Source organism: Bos javanicus, chromosome 22, assembly GCF_032452875.1.
Source record: "Bos javanicus breed banteng chromosome 22, ARS-OSU_banteng_1.0, whole genome shotgun sequence".
Taxonomy (NCBI): domain Eukaryota; kingdom Metazoa; phylum Chordata; class Mammalia; order Artiodactyla; family Bovidae; genus Bos; species Bos javanicus.
The window spans coordinates 33,652,038-33,672,848 of NC_083889.1; positions in this window are offsets into that span (position 1 = coordinate 33,652,038).

Sequence of the window (20,811 nt, forward strand, 5' to 3'; positions counted from 1 at the left end):
CCTGTTTATGAAAATACACTGACTTTGTTTCCTATATTTTAGAGTTTGTAGAAAATGTATCACAAAGACCCATTTTCATCTAACACAGGGCTCTAGAGTCCCCAAGAGCTCTTGCCTCCCAATCTCAGGAAATTCACACAAAAGCAACAGAAAGGCCATGTTATCACTACCCTGCTCTTCCAGGAGGTGTAGGCGTTCTTCTGAGTTGGTAATTCTAATGATGGCTGCTTGTTAGAAAAGCAGGAACTGGAGCTTCACTTCAACCTCCTGAATCAAAAACTTGGGGGTTTTAATAAGTTTTTCAGGTGATTCTGATTTAGGCTCAAGTCCAAGCATGGTTGCTCTACACCAGGTGTCTTAGATTTGCCTGATAAGCTGGTGAAGTGAACCAGCCTCTGAAAACCCCTCCAAAAGAAATTCTGTCTCACTGAGTCTCAGATCTTGTTACCAACTGAATTATTTCCCTGTTCCAAAACTTATATGTTGAAGCCCTAACTGGCGCATCCTCAGAATGACTTTATTTGGATATGTGACTTTAAAGAAGCAATAGTTACTTAAGTGAATGAGGCTGTTAGGGTGCGTCCTGGTTCAACTTGATTGGGAATAGGACAAACAGAGGGACACCAGGGACAAACGGGCACAGAAAAAAGAACTTGTGAAAAGGCAACAGGAAGGCAGCCATCTGCAAGACAAAGAGAGAAGCCTCAGAAGAAGCCTAACCCTGCCAACCTTCATCTTGGACTTCCAGCCTCAAGAACAGTGAGAAATAAAATTTCTGTTGTTTAAACCAGTCAGTCTGTGGTATTTTGTTACAGCAAAGTAACTGTATTTTCAATCACCACCACAGATATTTCTTCTAACCAGCAAGCTTGGGAAACTCTATCTTTCACACTTTCCACTCAGATGTGGTCCTCAAAACAGCAGTCTCGACACTGCGTCCACTGAATCAAATTTCATAGTATAACAAAATGCCCAGGTGATTTACAGCCCCAGTAAACACTGCCGTGTACCACACCTATGATTACCGAATCTAGCAAATAATTATTTGCAATAGTTGGGATATACTCACCCATACATATATAGGTAGTCATATTTATACTAAAAAATTAATTATTTTTACTGGAAATTCAAGTTTATCTGGGTATCTTATATTTCCAGAAGGAAATCAGATAACATTTATCAGAATTTCAAGAAAAGGTATCCAAAGACTCAGTTTTGGTTTCTGAAAGCAGACTTTAGGACTGTATGCTTCTTATCCCGAAATTAAATAATACAATAACACTAAAAAGGACTGACATTTCCATTAGTTATAAAAGCAAATCTCAGTGATCTTGTCTAATCTTAAGATACTGAAATTTCTCACTGGAAACATCTATATCAATCTTCGCCCTTAAAGCCGACAGCTGAAGGCATCCCTGAGTTCAGAGCTCCTCATGACCCAAGCGGCCTCCAAAACACCACATGATTGTATTTTGTGGGGATGCCATATCTTTCAAGGAAGTTCATTTATTTTGTTTTGTTTTTAAATTACAAAATGTTAGTGCTGGAAATTTTCTTATAAAGTTGTGAGCTTAAAAATTTATTTAAATAAATTTATAAGCTTAACCTCTAGGTACAGTGATAATAATTCTAACATTTAGTATTTATAGAGCAGTTACAAAACAGAGAACTTTACAAACATTTTTTCAAACTCCCAAAAGAGTAGATATGACCTCATTTTCATAGCAATAACACAGCTAACATTAGTGATTATTAACTATATGCTGGGCACTGTGCCAAAGTGATTTACTATATTACACTGTCTATCCTCTAACATAGATATTATTTGCCCCATTGTCCAGATAAGGCAAGTTAGTTTCCCAACATTCAGAGACCTGATAAACAGCTGAGATTCAAACACAGGCAAAATATCTCCAAAGCTCTCACTGCAAATTACTGACATCAGATCATCTGACACAGGAAGCATCTCACATTCAAGAATTGAATCCATTTCCCTGATGTCAGAACTGAACATTGAACCCATGCCTGTACTTTTAAATACCATTTTTATGTAAACAAACTGGAAGCCTTAAGTGGCTGAAGGATCAGAGTATGGGGTGTTTCAACGAGCAGTGCTAGGAATCTTCCCTGAAAAGCTTCAGTTCAAAAATTTCCCCACCATATCAATATGGCAGATGGACAGGAGAAAACAAACACAGCAAGGTCACCTGGCAATCCACAGTTGCCATGACTGATCAACTGGATCTCTAGTTGGTGGTATTGCGTGGAAAAAGCAAAACTGGACCAGGAAGAAAAATCACAAGAGGACACAGAGAAGTATGTCATCAGTGCCTGGGTTCAAGAACTAACTTTTGAAAAGTATTGGAGCATCCATACTGGAACATATTTAGTCATTCAATAAGCACACATTGAATGCTCTCTATTCAGCAAGCATTCATCTACTCTCTACTAGTCGACCTCAGGTTCAATAAAAGCATACTTCAGACATACTTCTTTGACCCAATGGGAAATATTCCCTGCACATCAACAACAGTAGTAACAACCTCTTACTTTAAGAACTTCTGAATTTACAATTCAGTAAGAGGTACTTTTTAATTTAAGTTTTACACCACGATATTCCACACGTACTATCATAGCTTGGCTCTACTGCCTACTAACAGTGTGAATCTTGGGCAATTTACTTAACTTCTCTGAGCCTCAATTTCCTCATCAATAAAACATGGGTACAAAGAATATCTAGCTCATAGGGTGACTGGAGGGATTGAGTTAGTCAATGTGTCTAAAGTAGGAGGAAGGATATCTGACACACAGTAATTGCTATTAAGTGTTGCCTATTTCAGACAAGCCAAATTGAGGTTCCCAGATAAGAATTTCTTCAAGCATGGTCCTGGACTACCTGAGTCAAAATCCCTTTGGGTTTCCCGTGAAGAAAAGCAGATTCCTGGGCTTATCTAACTGTATCAAAATGTCAGCTGGTTATCATGAGCCCTCTTTGTCCTCCAGGTGATTCTTATGCATGTAAATGTTTGAGAAATTCTATCTTGGAGGATAAGAAGGCTGTCTTTGCCGCTTGACAGTACGTAAGGCAGACAGGTCCATTAGAAAGGGCTCAATCCCTTGCACATATCAAAGTGCCAAAGAGAACGGAATTTTAAGTGGTTTTTCCAAGGAAATGTGTTACCCTAGTAACAAGCAGAACCAGGATTTTGATGTACATTTGTGACTGTTTAGGTCTGCTCTCAGCCACCCTACCAGCACGAACAGAAATGTACCCAGGAGAGACTTACCTGCCTCTGAAGTTGGAGTCAAATGAAATCTCTCAGAATATCTTGTTTTGTGTCAGACTTCAGGCCACCTTGTCCAATAATCCAGAGTGTCATTTCTGGAGCTAATTTAGAGTAGTCTGTCTTACTCTGAGGAAGGTTTGGTGAAGAGTAAACCTCTGTCAGGGCTTCCCAATGCCTCAGTAGTAAAGAATCCACCTGCCAATGCAGGAGATGCAGGAAACTCAGGTTTGATCCCTGGGTCTGGAGGATACCTGGCTCAGGAAGATCCCTGGAGTAGGAAATGGCAACCCACTCCAGCATTCTAGCCTGGAGAATCCCATGGACAGAGAAGCCTGGCAGGCTACAGTCCATGGGGTCACAAAGAATAGGACACAACTGAGCGACTGAGCGCACACGCACACACACAAACTTCTGTCAATAGCTAGCTAGTGGGAGGCTGCTCTATAGCACAGGTTGTTCCAAGCTCTGTGATGACCTAGAGGGGAGGAATGGGGAGGAAGCGTGAGAGTGAGAGGGAGGTCCAAGGGGAAGGGCATTGTGCAGCAGAAACTAACACAACATTGTGAAGCAACTATATTGCAATACAAATAAAATAAGCACACCCCCGAATCTCTGCTGGAAGGGTGAGACCTCCCAGCAGCCAGCCAAAGTTAACCTTTCTATTTCAAAATACCTGTCTACCAAGGAGAGCATCACTCTGGAGCAGTCCATACTCTCTCCAGGAGGGCTGTCTACAATGAGGATGGCCTTTGGGCCCAATAATGTCACTTCTGAGCATTTTCTTTAAAATGAGGTAGGTTTTGGTTTTTTGTTTTTTGTTTTAATGGTGAGAAGGTGAAAAGATCAACCAGCTCTGGTTCTTCAACAAATCAGTATTAAAAATGGGAAACAAAAGTAAGAAGGGGCTGCTTTAGATGGAAAATACTTAAGAGACAATAACACCCAAAGGTAATTCGGGTTCATGATTGGGTCCTGATTTAAAAAAAAAAATACTGTAAAAGATGTGAAAAGCAATTTGGAAAATTCAGAAATTTTAAAATAAATGTGTTAGGTGATATTAGGGTATTATATTTAATTTTCAAATATATAATAATGGTATAACAGTCACGCTGGAAAATGTTTTTATGAGACACACTAGTATCAGAATAAAATATCATGATTGATGTGTTTTATTTTTAAACACTCAAGAAAAACACAGATCAATCAAATAAAGCAAATTCTAACAGGATAATTACAAATGCTAGCCATATATTTGTGTGCATTATACAATCCTTCCTGATTTTATTTGGTTTGAAATTCTTCATAGTATAATGTAAATTAAAAAATACTCTTGAATGGCAAAGTTTGGGCCTGACAAATCTACTTCTAGAAATTTGTAAATATTCATTTGTTCATTGAACAAATGTGCCAAATATTAAGAAAACAGTTAGATAAGTATTTAAGTTTATTGCAGTATTACATGTAATAGGTAAAAATTAATTTTTTAAAAGCCAACTATTCAACATTTAGAATCTATTAAACAATCTGTAGTTCATGTGCATAATGCAGAGGTGTGCATCTCATAAATACAATGATAAAAGTGTCTGTATCCACAGTCATATGGAAATATGTTCAGGGTAAAATTATGTGAAAAAAAAAAGTAGTTACAAAACAGCATACATGTTGTATCTGTAAATGAGACCATTTTTATAAAAAGAATGATGTATTTATTTAATAATGAAAATTATTGGAAATAATTTTGGAAATAATTATTGGAAATCAATGGAGAAATAACTCAAGAGAGAAGGAAGAGATGGAGCCAAAGCAAAAGAACACCCAAGTTGTGGATGTGACTGGTGATGGAAGTAAAGTCCGATGCTGTAAAGAGCAATATTGCATAGGAACCTGGAATGTTAGGTCCATGAATCAAGGCAAATTGGAAGTGGTCAAACAGGAGATGGCAAGAGTGAACATTGACATTTTAGGAATCAGTGAACTAAAATGGACTGGAATGGGTGAATTTAACACAGATGACCATTATATCTACTACTGTGGGCAAGAATCTCTTAGAAGAAATGGTATAGCCATTATAGACAACAAAAGAGTTCAAAATGCAGTACCTGGATGCAGTCTCAAAAGCGACAGAATGATCTCTGTTCCTTTCCAAGGCAAACCATTCAATATCACAGTAATCCAAGTCTATGCCCCTACCAGTAATGCTGAAGAAGCTGAAGTTGAAAAAAATAATAATAATAATGAAGTTACAAGCTAATGTGCATTGAGAACTTACTTTTTCCAGTCCGTGGACTGCATTACAGAATTATTTCACAATTATCAGCATTTTCCAGATTGGGACATTGAAGCATAGAGAACTGCTCAAGATCATCCAGTTAAAAGAAAATTTAAATCTGGTGTGTGGGATTTCCAAACCTGGATTTTTTATGCTCTGCTCTGGGGCTCACCCAGGCAGACAACAGGACCTAGCCAACACCAGCACATGTACATGGACTCTGGACCTATGGTGGGATGATGAGTAACTGTTTTCCTGTTATGTTTCCCTACGCTGCTGCTGCTGCTAAGTCACTTCAGTCGTGTCTGACTCTGTGCGACCCCATAGACGGCAGCCCACCAGGCTCCCCGGTCCCTGGGATTCTCTAGGCAAGAACACTGGAGTGGGTTGCCATTTCCTTCTCCAATGCATGAAAGTGAAAAGTGAAAGTGAAGTCGCTCAGTCATGTCCGACTCTTAGTGACCCCATGGACTGCAGCCTTCCAGGTTCCTCTGTCCGTGGGGTTTTCCAGGCAAGAGTACTGGAGTGGGGTGCCATTTTCCCTATAACATTATTACCTGGCTCCTTTTATAAGTTTAGGAACAAATCATAAAAGAGATAGGAAAAAATGCAACAATGAGCAGAATTTTCCTGATCTGGGTCCAGACATTCATCATCATCTGGCTGGATGATGCTGTCTGCTTATTCTGCTGCAACTCCAGGAGGCTGTTTCCAGTTACCTGCTCTAAATTTCTCCCTCTATTTACTTGTGCCTGGCTTAAACCCAGAGCCCAATCTATTTTTATCAAGCCTTCTTGCCTTGATGAATTTCCCTTATAGTAATACTTTCCACTTAGTTGTGAATCATATTTTCCAAAAATGGCTTGAATAACCTCTCTCAACCTATATGCTTTTCTTACCTAAGTGACTTATATGTGACTTTGCTCCTTCCCCAGCAAGAGTGGTGTCTATACCCCTTCTGTTAAAGGGATCCCTGTTTCGATCATAAATATGATAAAACTGATTCTACGTGACTTCACAGACTCAATCCGTGAAAGATAATACAGCTTCCACCTGATTCTTTATCTTAGGACACTTGCATCTGAAACCTAGTCAATCATGCTGTGAGGAAGCCTGGGTCACATGAGGCCATGTGCTGATGTTCTAGTTGACAATTCCAGCTAAAATCTTAACCAAGAGCCAGCACATGTGAGTGAGGAAGTCTCTGAGGTGACTCCAGTCACAGCACTATCTGACTGCAGTTATGTGAGAAATTCAAGCAACCTTAAGAGAAAGTATCACTGATTCCTTATGTTCAGCCATCAGCATGTTCTAGTAGTTCCAGCCTCAGAACACGTGCAGCACTCCATCACTTCTCCCAGTCTCTTCTGGTCCAAGCCCCAGTCATCACTCTCTGGAATTAGAGCAATAGTCCTAAAATCCTCCCCGACTCTGCACTCACTAGCACATAAGGCTACTTTCCATACATCTGCAGAAGTGACTCTACAATCATACAACCACATCGTGTCATACACATCTTCTCAAAATCCCCAGTGGCTCCTCACTCCACTCTGAGTCCATGCTGAAGTCCTTACAGTAGACATCCAGCTGTATGTGCATGATCTGGCCTCTGTTACCTCTCCCAATTCTACTCAGCTACTTCGATTCTTCTCTCTTGCTCACTCACCTTCTGCCTAGCTGACCCATCTACTCATCTTCTATCCTCCACCCCCCAACACTTGCTGTTTCCTCAACCTGCAATACTTTTCCTCCAGTCTTCTCTCAGGCTCATGCCTGCTCAACCTTAAAGTCTTTGCTCAGATAGTAGCCTTAACTGAGGCGTTCCTGGCCTATCCTATGAAATTTGCACCATTCTTGTTTCCCAGCACTTCCTGTTCACCTCCTATAATTTACTCTCTCTATGGTGTTCATCTCTTAGATGTTCCATATAATTCAGTCTGTCATTTGTTTGTCTATCTCCACCCACCCCCACTAAAGTATAGCCTTCATGAAGACAGATTTCTGCCAATTTTGTTTATTCCTAATGTCCCAGATTCAAGAATGGTAGGTGGCATATACTGGATGCTCACTAAATATTTTTCGTTCATGAATGAGTGCCTGAAAAATGGTAAAAGCTTAGAGTGTAGTTATTGGGAATTCCCTGGTGGTCTGGTGGCTAAGACTCTGCATTCCCAATGCAGGGGGCTCGGGTTAGATCCCTGGTCAGGACACTAGATCCCAGATGCCACAACTGACAGTTCACAAGCCACCACTAAAAATTCCACATGCCACAATGAAGGTCTCACTCCTGTTTATGAAGATCTTTCCTGCTGCAACTGAGACCTGGCATAGCAAAATAAAAACAAATAAAAATAAAGTGTATCTATTATCATACTATTAATTGAGGTTAAAAGCTCGAGTTTTCTGACGACTCTGTATCTACTGTAGTAGGTTGAATGGTGGCTCCCAAAACAAATATGGCCAAGTCCTAAACCCCAGACATGAAAAAGCAACCTTACGTGGTAAAAGAATCTTTGTAGAAGTAGGTAAGAATCTCAATATGAGATCAGGAGTCCTTATCAGAAGAGGGGAGGATGATATGAAGAGGGTGGCATATACTAGAGTGGTGCCTCCACAAGTCAAGGACCCACATGGTTGCGAAGCAGTCTCCAGAAGCCAGGAGGAAAGGTACGGGATGAAATGTTTCTCAGAGCCTCCAAGAGGAACCAACCCTATAAACACCTTGACCTTGGACTTGTAGCCTCCAGAACCGAGAAAGATTAAATATATACTGTAAGTCATCAAGTTTGTGATGATTTCCTATGGGTGCATTAGGAAAATAGTACACCCACTATAACCTGTCTCCCTGGATGCTAAACTGGTGTGCAGTCTGGCCTAGCAATCTGGACTTGGCCTTATTTTGCCAGTAAGCCTCATCATTAACTACACACCCTTTCCATGTGGACAAGTCCGGCTTTTGCTCTAGCATGGGCAATGCTTCGCACTTTCCCTCACCAGCCCAGCCTGGCCTCTGGTTTGGATCCTTCTTAGCTGGCCCTGACCATGATTCTGTGCTGCAGCGAGATACTGATTAGGCTCTTTCGTCCCATCTCTCTGCCTGTATTCCTGTCTCCAGACCTAAGCAGAGTGGGTGAGACACAGCATCCGGAGCCAGAATAATTGCCCTCCTGAGCCCCAGCCTGTCTGTGGGGCTGGCGAGGAATCACCCCAGGCTCCATACCTGCTGGTGATCTCACTACCTCTCAGACCCCATTGGCCAGACTGCATTAGTCAAGTGCTGGAAGTACCCTAAGTTCCTGTAACTTTTTCCAGCCTGATGTCTGAGATGATGTTTAATTTATATCATAAGAAATAAAAGTGCACTCCTTCCTGCTTAAAATGTTTAGATCAGCAGAGACCTGGCACTGCTCTTCCTGTGCTATGAAGAGAGAACATCAGGAGGAAGACTTTCTGTCTGAATCCAGAAAGGTTTAACATGTTCCTCCCAACAGGTTTGAGCAGCAGCATCTCAGATTTCCCTAAACCTCTAGATAAATGAATACTCCCCTACACAGACAGGTAGCTAAATTTTAAAACCCCTTTTGTCTTAACCTGCAAACAGGGATTGGCAGTGACACAGATTTTAAAATGCTGCTGCTACTGCTGCTAAGTCGCTTCAGTCGTGTCCGACTCTGTGCAACCCCATAGGCGGCAGCCTACCAGGCTCCTCCATCCCTGGGATTCTCCAGGCAAGAACGCTGGAGTGGATTGCCATTTCCTTCTCCAATGCATGAGAGTGAAAAGTGAAAGTGAAGTCATTCAGTCATGTCTGACTCTTTGAGACCCCATGGACTGCAGCCTACCAGGCTCCTCCATCCATGGGATTTTCTAGGCAAGAGTACTGGAGTGGGTTGCCATTGCCTTCTCCGAAATGTCTTTTGCTCTGTTAATTAAGCTTCTATGCCTTCCTTCCCCAACCCACCCCAATTTATGAAGTCATCTCTCAATCCAGGCAAGAAGAAGTAAAGACATTCACCTTCTTCCCACAATTCTTTACACATTTGCTGAGAGGTAACCTAGTTTTTCATAAAAATAAACAAGCAAAACACTCATCAAAGGGAGTATCTATCACCTTGAATAGGTGAAGGCTAAGAAAAATACTTTTCTATTTGTGTTGAAGATTTTTCAGTCCAAAAAAGGAATTCCATTCAATGGAACTAAGATGTATTGAGTACTCCCACACACTCTGAAGAGTTCAAGAAAGGCCAGCTCATCCTTGCATGAAGGTTTCTGAAGGACGAGGATGTTTATCTGTGCTCAATGTACCCCTAATGCTTTGAACGGTCCAGGCCCATTGTAAGTACTCAATTACTACATGTTGAATGTTGAGTCCTAGGGAAGAAAGTAACCGGAGAGTCTGAGAGAAACTTCAAAAGGTATCCTAAAATTCCAAAGCAGCAAGACCTCTTTGGGATTATCTAGTATACAAATGAATTTTTTTTAATGATCACAATAGCCAGCACTCCTTGTTGAGTGCCAGTCACTGAGCTAAGCACTTTAAATGTACTGCCTTATTTAATCCTTTCACTATTCTCATTGTGGGCTTCCCTGGTGGCTCAGATGGTAAAGAATCTGCCTGCAGTGCAGGAAACCCAGGTTTGATCTCTGGATTGGGAAGATTCCTTATAGATGAGAATGGCTGCCCACTCCAGTATTCTTGTCTGGAGAATTCCCTGGATAGAGGAGCCTGGCAGGCTACAGTCCATGGGGTCACAAAGAGTCAGACATGACTGAGTGACTAACACACGCACACACACACACATTCTCAATTTACATATGAGTAGATGAAAGATCAGAGAGGGTACATAACTAACCCATAAAGTCACACAGGTGATGAATAGCCAAGTCAGGATCACACCCAGTTCTTTGAAGCCAGGGCCTGTACTTTATAATTCTGTGCTATGTTGTCACTTTTTACAGCTTGGTAAACTGAAGCCAAGAAAGAGGAAGAGGCCACCCTAATTTATAAAACTAAAAAGTAAAATAGCTTAAACTTGGCATTACTGGATCTCTAACCTAGTGTTCCTGGTATATCGCCACATTCTCTCTTGCTGCTGCTGCTGCTGCTGCTAAGTCACTTCAGTCGTGTCCATCTCTGTGCGACCCCATAGACGGCAGCCCACCAGGCTCCCCGTCCCTGGGATTCTCCAGGCAAGAACACTGGAGTGGGTTGCCATTGCCGTCTCCGACATTCTCTCTTATCACTAGTGAAATCAGGAATTTTTAAAACTTTAGGATTTCTCAGAAAAAGTGCCTTCTCATCTTGATATCCTTCCTCCTGGTGTTGAGAAAGAAATGTCTTGTGCCTTTAAAGAAGAAATTTTTGAAAAAAATCAAAAAACTCTCTGGAGAAAAGGCAGCATGTTTGATTACCAAAAGAAAAAAAGACTTTTATTCACATAGAAAAAGTTAACCTGTTTCAAATATTAATACAGTGTTTATATACTGCCTTTCTTCCAGGAACTGAAAGAGTTTAATACAGTTCATTAATTTTTAGACTATTTCTGTGAGAGAAGAAAGCAAGCATCATTATCTATATTTTAATACAAGGAAACTGAAGCATAGACTCAACTGGAGAGTAGGGACATGGAACAAATTCAGATTCTAAGCCAAATGTGAAAGACAAGACCATTTTGTCAAATTATATCTGGGATGTTTGCCAGATGTGGATCACTCTGTGAGGTATGTTGATCTTTGTTGAGTAGTAAATGTCCTGAGAAGCCCTTGGAGTCATAGCACTAATCAGTGAAACCTGTAATTTATAGCATTTTTCTTGAAGTAGATGTCAAAATAAGTGATTCTCAACCTTAAGCATGTATTGGAATCACTAGGAGGGAGAAAACACACATCACTGGGCCTCTGCCCCCAGAGCTTCTGATTCAGTAGATTTAGAGTGGGATCACAATTCTGCCCTCCCACAAATCCCAGTACATGGAACACATTTGAGAACCACCAGTCTAGAAAGGTGTGCCTTAGCCCCACAAGAATTTATCATTTAGACCTAGATCCAAACCTGTGAAGGTTTGAATCCTGGCTCTGCTAATTTGCATAATTATTTCTTTTGTATTTCAGGTTTTTTCTTTTGGAAAAAAAAAAAAAAGTGACATGGAGATGGTGATAATAATAATTTAACACTGGGTGGCAGAGGGAGAAGGCAATGCAGCCCACTCCAGTACTCTTGCCTGGAAAATCCCATGGACGGAGGAGCCTGGTGCGCTGCAGCCCATGGGGTCGCTAGGGGTCAGACACGACTGACGTGACTTAGCAGCAGCAGCAGCTGCGACTTCCCTTTCACTTTTCACTTTCATGGGTTGGAGAAGGAAATGGCAACCCACTCCAGTGTTCTTGCCTGGAGAATCCCAGGGATGGGGGAGCCTGGTGGGCTGCCGTCTATGGGGTCACACAGAGTCAGACACGACCGACGTGACTTAGCAGCAGCAGCAGCAGCAGTGTGACAGAGAGAGAGCATTTTCAGTAATTGTTGACTAGCTTCATTTTGTCATGACTCAGGCTACAAGTGCTTAGCCATCTTCTTTGATGCTACCTCATAACAAGGTATATAAATTAGGAAATATCCCTTCTAAGAAGCTGGGCAGTCTTTAGGGAAATTAAGATCAGGCAGAAATCATTATGAAAATGATCATGAAACTTGTAGGTTCAAAAACTTTGATCAACGGGTACATTGCTTTAGGATATAAACTTCCAAGATGTGTTTTAAAAGTCCCATTAGCAAGGGTAGAGACCCTCATTTTGATACATTTCCAGAAAGTTAAGTAATGAATTATCAAATTTTAATGATGCTGGCAAGGATAACCATGTTTGATGGAGGTATGTTCAGTAATACTTAAGTCTGAATTTTACCAGAAGGGATTTTCCTCCATTGCTAGGTTACAGTTTTTCCTCACCTAGAAGAAAGGATTGTGTGCCTGCTGAATGATCACTGTATGCTGAAATTTTTACCCAAGTCTCCACAATTTTTCCAGAGTAACGGAGATTTAGTACTATGTATTAATATTTAAATCAAATTGCTTAAAATCTTCATTGCTTGAAAGCATAATGGGGAAATTATTCAAACAATTTATGCTAAACATGTATCTCAAGTAGTTGATAGGTTTCACATTGTTCCTGACATTTTACAAGTACAAACAGGTAATACTGTGTATTTTTGAAAACAGTTTGTCGGACAGTGCTACTTCAACATCTCATAAATGTCCAGTTCCACACCTCTCTCGCACTCACATTCTTCTCCAGCCAACAAGAATGGCTGCACACTCCATCTCAGGGCACCATGAAAAATTTCACATCTTTGCACACATATTCTCAAAGGAAAGTGCATAAATTGGTTCTAAGTTATTATATACAGAGCTGACATAGTAGACTGTAATGACCCCTAATGAAGGATACTCCAGGTGTTCATACCCATTAGTAGCTCCCTCCCCTTAAACCTGGACCCTCTCTGTGACCAACAGAGTGTAACAGAAATGATGTGTTTGTCTTAAGAAAGCCTATGGCTTCGGCTTCTGCACTCTGGGGGAAGCCCCTGTCGGGTTAGGTCTGACTATCCTAAAGCTGCCTTGCTGGGAGAAGTCCAGCCTAGTCATGTGGAGTGACACGCATCAAAGAGAACTGAGGCCCCAGCCAGGAGCTCCAGTCAAGCTCCCAGTCAACAGCCAGCAGCACCTTGCCAGCCATGTGACTGAGGCCATCTTAGAAGTGGAGCTTCCAGCTCCAGTGGAGCAGTCCAGCTATGATTTGGGAGCAAATAAATAAAATGGGTTTTGTTTAAGCCATTGAATATGATGTATTTCATTAAGCAGTAACAGATAAACCCAAAGTGCTAACTTGAAGAATGGCCCAGTCCTGCTCAGCACATAGTGAGTGAAAGTTACTCAGTCATGTCCGACTACTGGAGTCGGTAGCCATTCCTTTCTCCAGGGGATCTTCCTAACCCAGGGATCGAACCCAGGTCTCCCTCATTGCAGGCAGATTCTTTACCAGCTAAGCCACAAGGGAAGCCCAAGAATGCTGGAGTGGGTAGCCTATCCCTTCTCCAGTGGATCTTTCCAACCCATGAATTGAACTGGGGTCTTCTGTATTGCAGGTGGATTCTTTACCAACTGAGCTATCAGGGAAACTGCTCAGCATATATGTTCTGTATAAAAATTTACCTTGATACAGCATTCCCAGCCCATAGCATCTCTTTCTGCTGGTTTGTACAACATATTGATTCCAAATGAGTGATTATGCATACATTAGTTGATCCCAGTTTCTAATAATGTTCTTCTTTTTCTAGTCTATTCTCACCCCTTTGGGTTTGACATTTGTATCAGGAAGAAACCCAAGAGGAATTATTTTGTTATCTGATTCTAATAGTCCAATAATCGAGGCCTGGGATTAATTACTTTTATATTCATTTTTACTCTGGGAGCATCAGAAAAAAAAAAAAACTGAATGGTCAAATATGCAAAGGTCATGACTTAATTAACACACAGATTTCAATGTGTTGAAAACTCCAAGCACCTCAGTGCATTTGGGGGTGATGATAAAAAGAACTGACTCTAATGTGACCCATTCCATCCTTCAGCCTTACATCACCTGCCTTGGCAGAGCTACACATTTCTGTAGGTTATGGGGACAACTGTGTACAGCCAAAATTTCTAACATTTCATCTGGAATGCCATTCACTTTCATACTTAGTCTTTCCAAAATGAGAGAAAGCACACAAAATCCAGATGTTTAGATCAGCAAACTGTCACTAGTAGGAAATAGTAGGAAAATATTTTGTAAAATCTAATTTCATTCTTTTTTAAACCCTGAGGAAATACTTGTATGTATCCAGTTGTAACAACCAGAGACTTCCTTTAAAAGGGTCTTAATTCTCTATGGAACCATTTCTCCAGATTTCACATGCCCTCTAAATCTTTCATCTCTCCAGAGAACCAGGTGGTTACATCAACTGTTTGCTAACTCCATTCTGCAACTAGGGAAACTGAAATATGTATAAAGATTTTGTGTTTTCCTTTGCAACAGTGGGATTTTTCAAAACTTCTGCAAACAGATACTTTAACCTCATGAAAGGTTTCATGGGAATTGAATACAGAGAGGCGTACACATACAAGGGAAATGAACTGCACTGTTTGCATAGCACATTTGTCAGCTGCTGCCTACTGGGAGGTGCAGGGAAGGTGGACGCATGCTGGGTAGAGAGACTCAGACAACTTGCACTGAGACTGCAATCGATTCCATAGCTTCTTGGGCAAATTATTACATATCGGAGCCTCAGTTTTCCCATCTGTAAAAAGAGACTAGAACTACCTCGATATGAAAGAAACAAAGTCAACAAGATGTATGATAAATGCGCTGCACATAGAGCTGAAATTGTCACTACTAGTATTATTATGACATTCTAATTTCCCCTAAATTTTAAGAACAGCCACCGTTTGTGGACTATTGATTATGCACTTTTTGAACAGGAACATCTTATCTTGTAATAGTAATTGTATAATCATGGACAAGTTATATTTTCCTCCCCAAGGCTTTGTTTCCTCCCCACCTGATGTGAAGAAGTGGTCATGAAGGCTGAATGAAAAGACCTCAGAATAAATCCCTAACTACTGTGGCACTCTCCCCTGATGGATGATGATCCATGATTCTGAGTGCTTCAACCAGGACTTCCTCACTACGGAAGATTCCCCTGCTGTTTTGTTCTTTTAGCACCTAGGTCCCCAACATGGAGCAGCTGCTGTTGATGCCCCCCCCACACCCTGCCCCATATCCCCTAGGCCCAGCACTGATGTGACTACAGCAAGCAATTCTTGTCACTCTGGAAATCTCCCATCTCTCTTGTGTCTTTTTACTTTGCCTCCTGGGACTTTCTTTGGTGGTCAAGAGCTCACTTGGCCCATGTACTGGGAAAAACCTCAACCAGTGATGTATAGAAGTTGGTGGCTAAATAGCCCAACTGAGGCTCTTCTTGCCTGCTTTCTAGAAGCTTTCTTAAACTATAGTCAGGAATATTGCAACTCATCTGTTTATAGCTGTAATCTGCTCATCAACATTCCTTTTAGTGAGCTTTCTCCACCCTCCTCCTCACTTTTCTATTCCTCCCCTTGAGCTACTAGGGATTACTCCCCAAATAAACAAACTAACCAAAAACCATGCCTCAGGGTGAGCTCTTGGAAGATCCAAAACCAAGAAACCACTCAAAGCCTGGAGTGGGCAGCCTGATAGACCAAGTTTGTCTTAGCCCATGCTTGAACTTGTAAGGCAGACTGGAAACTTGAGTTCCTGACAGTATCAGCTTCTATAGTAAGAATAATGACATCAGTTCTACCTCCATGGCATTCTTATTTTCTAAATTTTCTGAGCACCTGAAATCTATTTAGGTATGTGTACTAAAAAGTTAAAAAAATGTCTGCTACCAAATGTTTCTTTTATCACCAGAAGGAAGTACACCTCACTTCATATTTCTCTGGCATGTAAAGATGTTGTGAAAACTTTAACATTGTTTTTATCTCTACTTCTGTGCTTCTAAAAATTTGTTCATGAGCCCTCATAGTCCCTCATCCCCTTCCTGTATCCACCTGAGATTTCTGGGGCCTTTATTATCTGATGTTGTATTAAACTAGCAGACTCGCTGTGTTCTAATCCAAAGACTAGAAGAACATCAGCCCTCAACTTGCCCCCAGTCAAGTTAAGGAGACAATCTTGGGAATAAATAGCTCCAGTTGAAGGCAGACCCTAGCTTAGGCTCACACATAGCTACAAAAAGCAGGAAACAGAAAAAAGAATTTGTCTCCAATGAAAGGAGTAGAGAAAGCTTGGGTACTGAGCCATGCACAGACTCTGTGGCATCTCTCAGAGATGGGCAATGTGGCCAGCAAAAGCATAAGAACTCATCTGAAACATGAAAGGGCATTTTTGGGGCCCTGTGAACCATCTGTAGCTGCAAGAACATTTATATGAGTGACATAGTTTGTCACAGATTTACAGGGACTTCCCCTGGACAACTGTGCCAAGTGCTGTTCCAAGTATTTCTGTGATTAAGGTCAAAGTCAGGGCCAGGTCAAGAAGGGAAGATGGGCTTGTACCGGATAGTGTTGAGGCTCTGGTCAGACAGAGAGTTTGTTCAGGAGATTTGCACCGATGGTCATACCCCATGTATTGTCTTCATGCTTGGGATAAGGCAGTACTTTGATGCATAAAGGTAGAGCTGGTTCATCTTGATGAAGTGGTGTTTTCTCTTTTTTAACAGTCACGGCTTACAAGCACAATGTCAGGATCTGTTTTCAGATCCTGGTGCATCATCATATATCCCGTCAGTTGGCAATCCATGCAGATTCTATCCCTACAATGGACCAATACTCATTCTCTCCCAGCCATTGCTACCTTTATCTCCCTCATTTTAGTATTATTGGATCACATTTGGACTTTTGCCATCTGATCTCCCTGTCTATTACCAGTTTTTTCTTTCCAATCCAGTTTTTTCTGAAGCCTATTTTGAGCAATGTAGTGGTGTGATTAACAGAACAGGCTCTGGTATAGATGGATGTGAGCTGGTTTTGTAGATTAAAAGACACTAATGGGGGTGATGACCTACATCCACGGGTTGCAAATAAATTTTTATTGGGACAAATCTACTCTTACTCATTTACATGTCATCTATGACTGTTTTCCTCTACAAGGGCAAAGTTGAGTAGCTATAGCAGAGATTGTATAGTCAACAAAGTCTAAAATATTTACCGTGTGATAATGATAACAGAAAAATAATATATAATATAATAATAACAGAAAAAGTTTACAGATCCCTGCTCTATATCACAGAATTGCTGGAAAGACTATAAAGATACATGCAAATACTAATGTACTTGACACACTGTATATGCTTAGTAAATGCAAGGTATTATCGTTATCATTGCTTTAGTCTCCCTATTCACGGACCTCCATGTAACCAATTCACCCAATTGGGTGCTCTCCACGCCTTCGGTATTACATAATGACTAATGCACAGGGCACATGGAAAATGCTCAGTTAGCAGACTGCTCCTCACTACAAAACTATTCTCCTGGAGGGAAGGAACTTGAGAACCACAACGTTTAATCTTTATGCATTCTAGTTTCTTCCATATCTCCATTGTCTACTAGGTAGTTCTGCTTCAATGTAAATATTCTAATACAATAGATCTCAAAGTATATTCTTTTATTGTCTTTTCCAAATGGGCTTTCCCTCCTGCATCCCAAATTTCTATCAAACGTACTACTACTAATACAACCTGGAGTTAAGCTTAAAGAGTTAGAGAATGTTAGAACTCATAATGGCAACCCACTCCAGTGTTCTTGCCTGGAGAATCCCAGGGACGGGGGAGCCTGGTGGGCTGTCGTCTATGGGGTCACACAGAGTCGGACACGACTGAAGCAAATTAGCAGTAGCAGAACTCACAAAACATAGAATTGTGGGCTTTAAACCTCAAAGAGGATCATGTAGTTCAGCAATTTTGTTTCTTACAAATCACGAAGTTTTGCTGCTTCATTCAGTGCATCTAGTTGTAGCCAAGTTGGATTTATTCTTCTTTCTGTTTCTTTTTATCTATTTATACACTTCCATGTATACTAGCCCCTTTCATGCAAAGATTTATTCCTTTATCCACTTGTTTCATCATTCATTTATTCCTCTGCTATTTACTGAGCATATCATTAAGTGGCGTATATTGAAAGAGACACTGGGGATCTGAGAGTGAATAAGTCCCAGCACCTTCCCCACAAAGTTATAATAACTATCAGGTAACCTAAATTTTCATTTGGAATAATGAAAGCAATTCACTCTCCTCTACAGCACTTGAATTCAGCTTTTGGGGGACCCCATATGCTTCACACTGGATAGGATATATTTATTTGTCTCTACTATGAGGAAACAGATCTTCTACTTGTACCATGAGCTTCTCACTGCTGCTAACTGCTAAGTCACTTCAGTTGTGTCCGACTCTGTGTGACCCCATAGACGGCAGCCCACCAGGCTCCCCCGTCCCTGGGATTCTCCAGGCAAGAACACTGGAGTGGGTTGCCATTTCCTTCTCCAACGCATGAAAGTGAAAAGTGAAAATGAAGTCGCTCAGTCATGTCTGACTCTTAGCGACCCCATGGACTGCAGCCTACTAGGCTTCTCCATCCATGGGATTTTCCAGGCAAGAGTACTGGAGTGGGGTGCCATTGCCTTCTCCAAGCTTCTCACAGTTCATCTTAAATGTTGCCACTTTAGTTTAGTTTAGTTTTAGTTTTAGTTTAGTTTAGTTTTAGCCATGGTTTTCAAAGAATAAACTATAGATTTCCTAATTTGCTACACTGCTTCTTTGAACAACACTGCAGTGTGGAAAAGGAATGGAAGCAAGTAGATGGACTTCTCCCTTCAACCACAGTTACCTTTTACTAGTCATGCTGTATTAACCCCTTATAGTAGTTTGAAGAATGAGGCTCCATAATTTTTCCAAAAAAACATTTTAAAATAACTGAATCCCCTATTTATAATAAAAATCCAGTTTTCATTCCAAATTTCTCAAAAGTAATAAAAATCAATAGGAAAAATGATAATATAGGGAAGTATACTCAATAGTTTATGATAACCTCTAAGAGAATAAGGATCTGAAAAATATTATACATATATATTATATATACATATATTATGTATATCCAGTTTATATACATATAAACTGAATCACTGTGCTGTATACCTGAAACTAATACAACATTGTAAACCAACTATACTTCAATAAAAAAAGAAAAATGATAATAAAAGCTCCTTTATGAGTGCTTGCAATATGCTTTTAAATCCTCTCAACAAAAGCATGTAGTAGGTATTCTAATTATGTCTGTGTATTCAAGAGAATACATTTAGGGTCCGAGAGGTGAAGCCACTTTCCCTGAGTCCCATAGGTAGTAAGGCAAAGCCAAGAAATAAATTCCAAGATGTCTCTCTCAACACTATTGTTTTAATTACCCTGCTTTTCTGTCTTCTATAGTCTATATACTGCTTTCCCCCTTTTTACCACTCTGAGATATTGTTCACTCTTTTTTTAAAATTTTTTTCTTTTGAAATAGCAGATTCAACAGTCCTTTGTTTTTCATTTACTTTTTTTAAACTTGCTTATTTGGCTTGGGTTACTGTTTTAATAATAACTTGGGTTATTTGCTTTAATTAAAGACCTCAAATGTATTTGCATGCCTCTCTGGTCCAATCCTTCACCAATTTGTCCCACATATTTATCAAATTAATCCACTCCAAATACAAGTTTTTAATTTCTTTTCAATATTTTATTACAGTCTTCTAATTCTTCATACTTCCTCCAATGGTATTAATCAAAATGTGTTCCTCAAGATGTTGGTAGATAGTCTACTTAAATAAAAGGAAAAAAAAAAAGACTACTTGGTAATACTTAGCATTTCAGTGCTCTTCTTGGAGGAGAAAGAAGAGAGAAGAATCTGGATTTAAAAAAAAAAAAAAACTGTAATTCCATAAAAGAATTTGGGAAATGTTTTTTGGAAAAAAAATAACTTTCTTCTGAATAAACTAGACATTTTTGGTTTTATGGCTGAGGTTTTGTGAAGAACACTTCTGGAACGATTAAACTGAAATGTTACTAGATTTGTTATTTTAAAACCTTAATTAAGAAATCTAAAATATTATGAGCTACAGCCTAAATATTTTCTTGGAATACAATAGTTTAGTATCAAAGAGTTATGTTTCTTCCATTATTATCCAAATTAATGCTGTAGTCATTTAGTATGGTAAGAAAAGGATAAGAGGAAAAACATCCTACAAGAAAAAAATAACTTTAGTGTTAAAGATGGCTTCCTCATGAGGGCAATGGTGTTAACCATTAGAAAACTTTAAAATAGTAGTAATTTTGAAACCATGTGTTAAAGATGATGAAGCTACAATATGGAAAAGTCAGAGTCCACCTCCCCACACACACTCCTTAGGCTGAGGTGAATGAGAAAGAAACTTTCATTTGATTAAATCACTGAAATGTTGAGGTTGTCTGGCATTGCAGCTAACATTACTTACCTTGACAGAAACCAAGGTCCAGACATGTGGCAACATGTTCAAAGTTCCACAGTGAAATAAGGGCATAGCAATTCAGTACCCAGTTCATAGCAATTCTTTCTACCCAATGATACTGCTCTATTTACAGAAGACTTCATTTTTTAATCTCTCTTATTATTA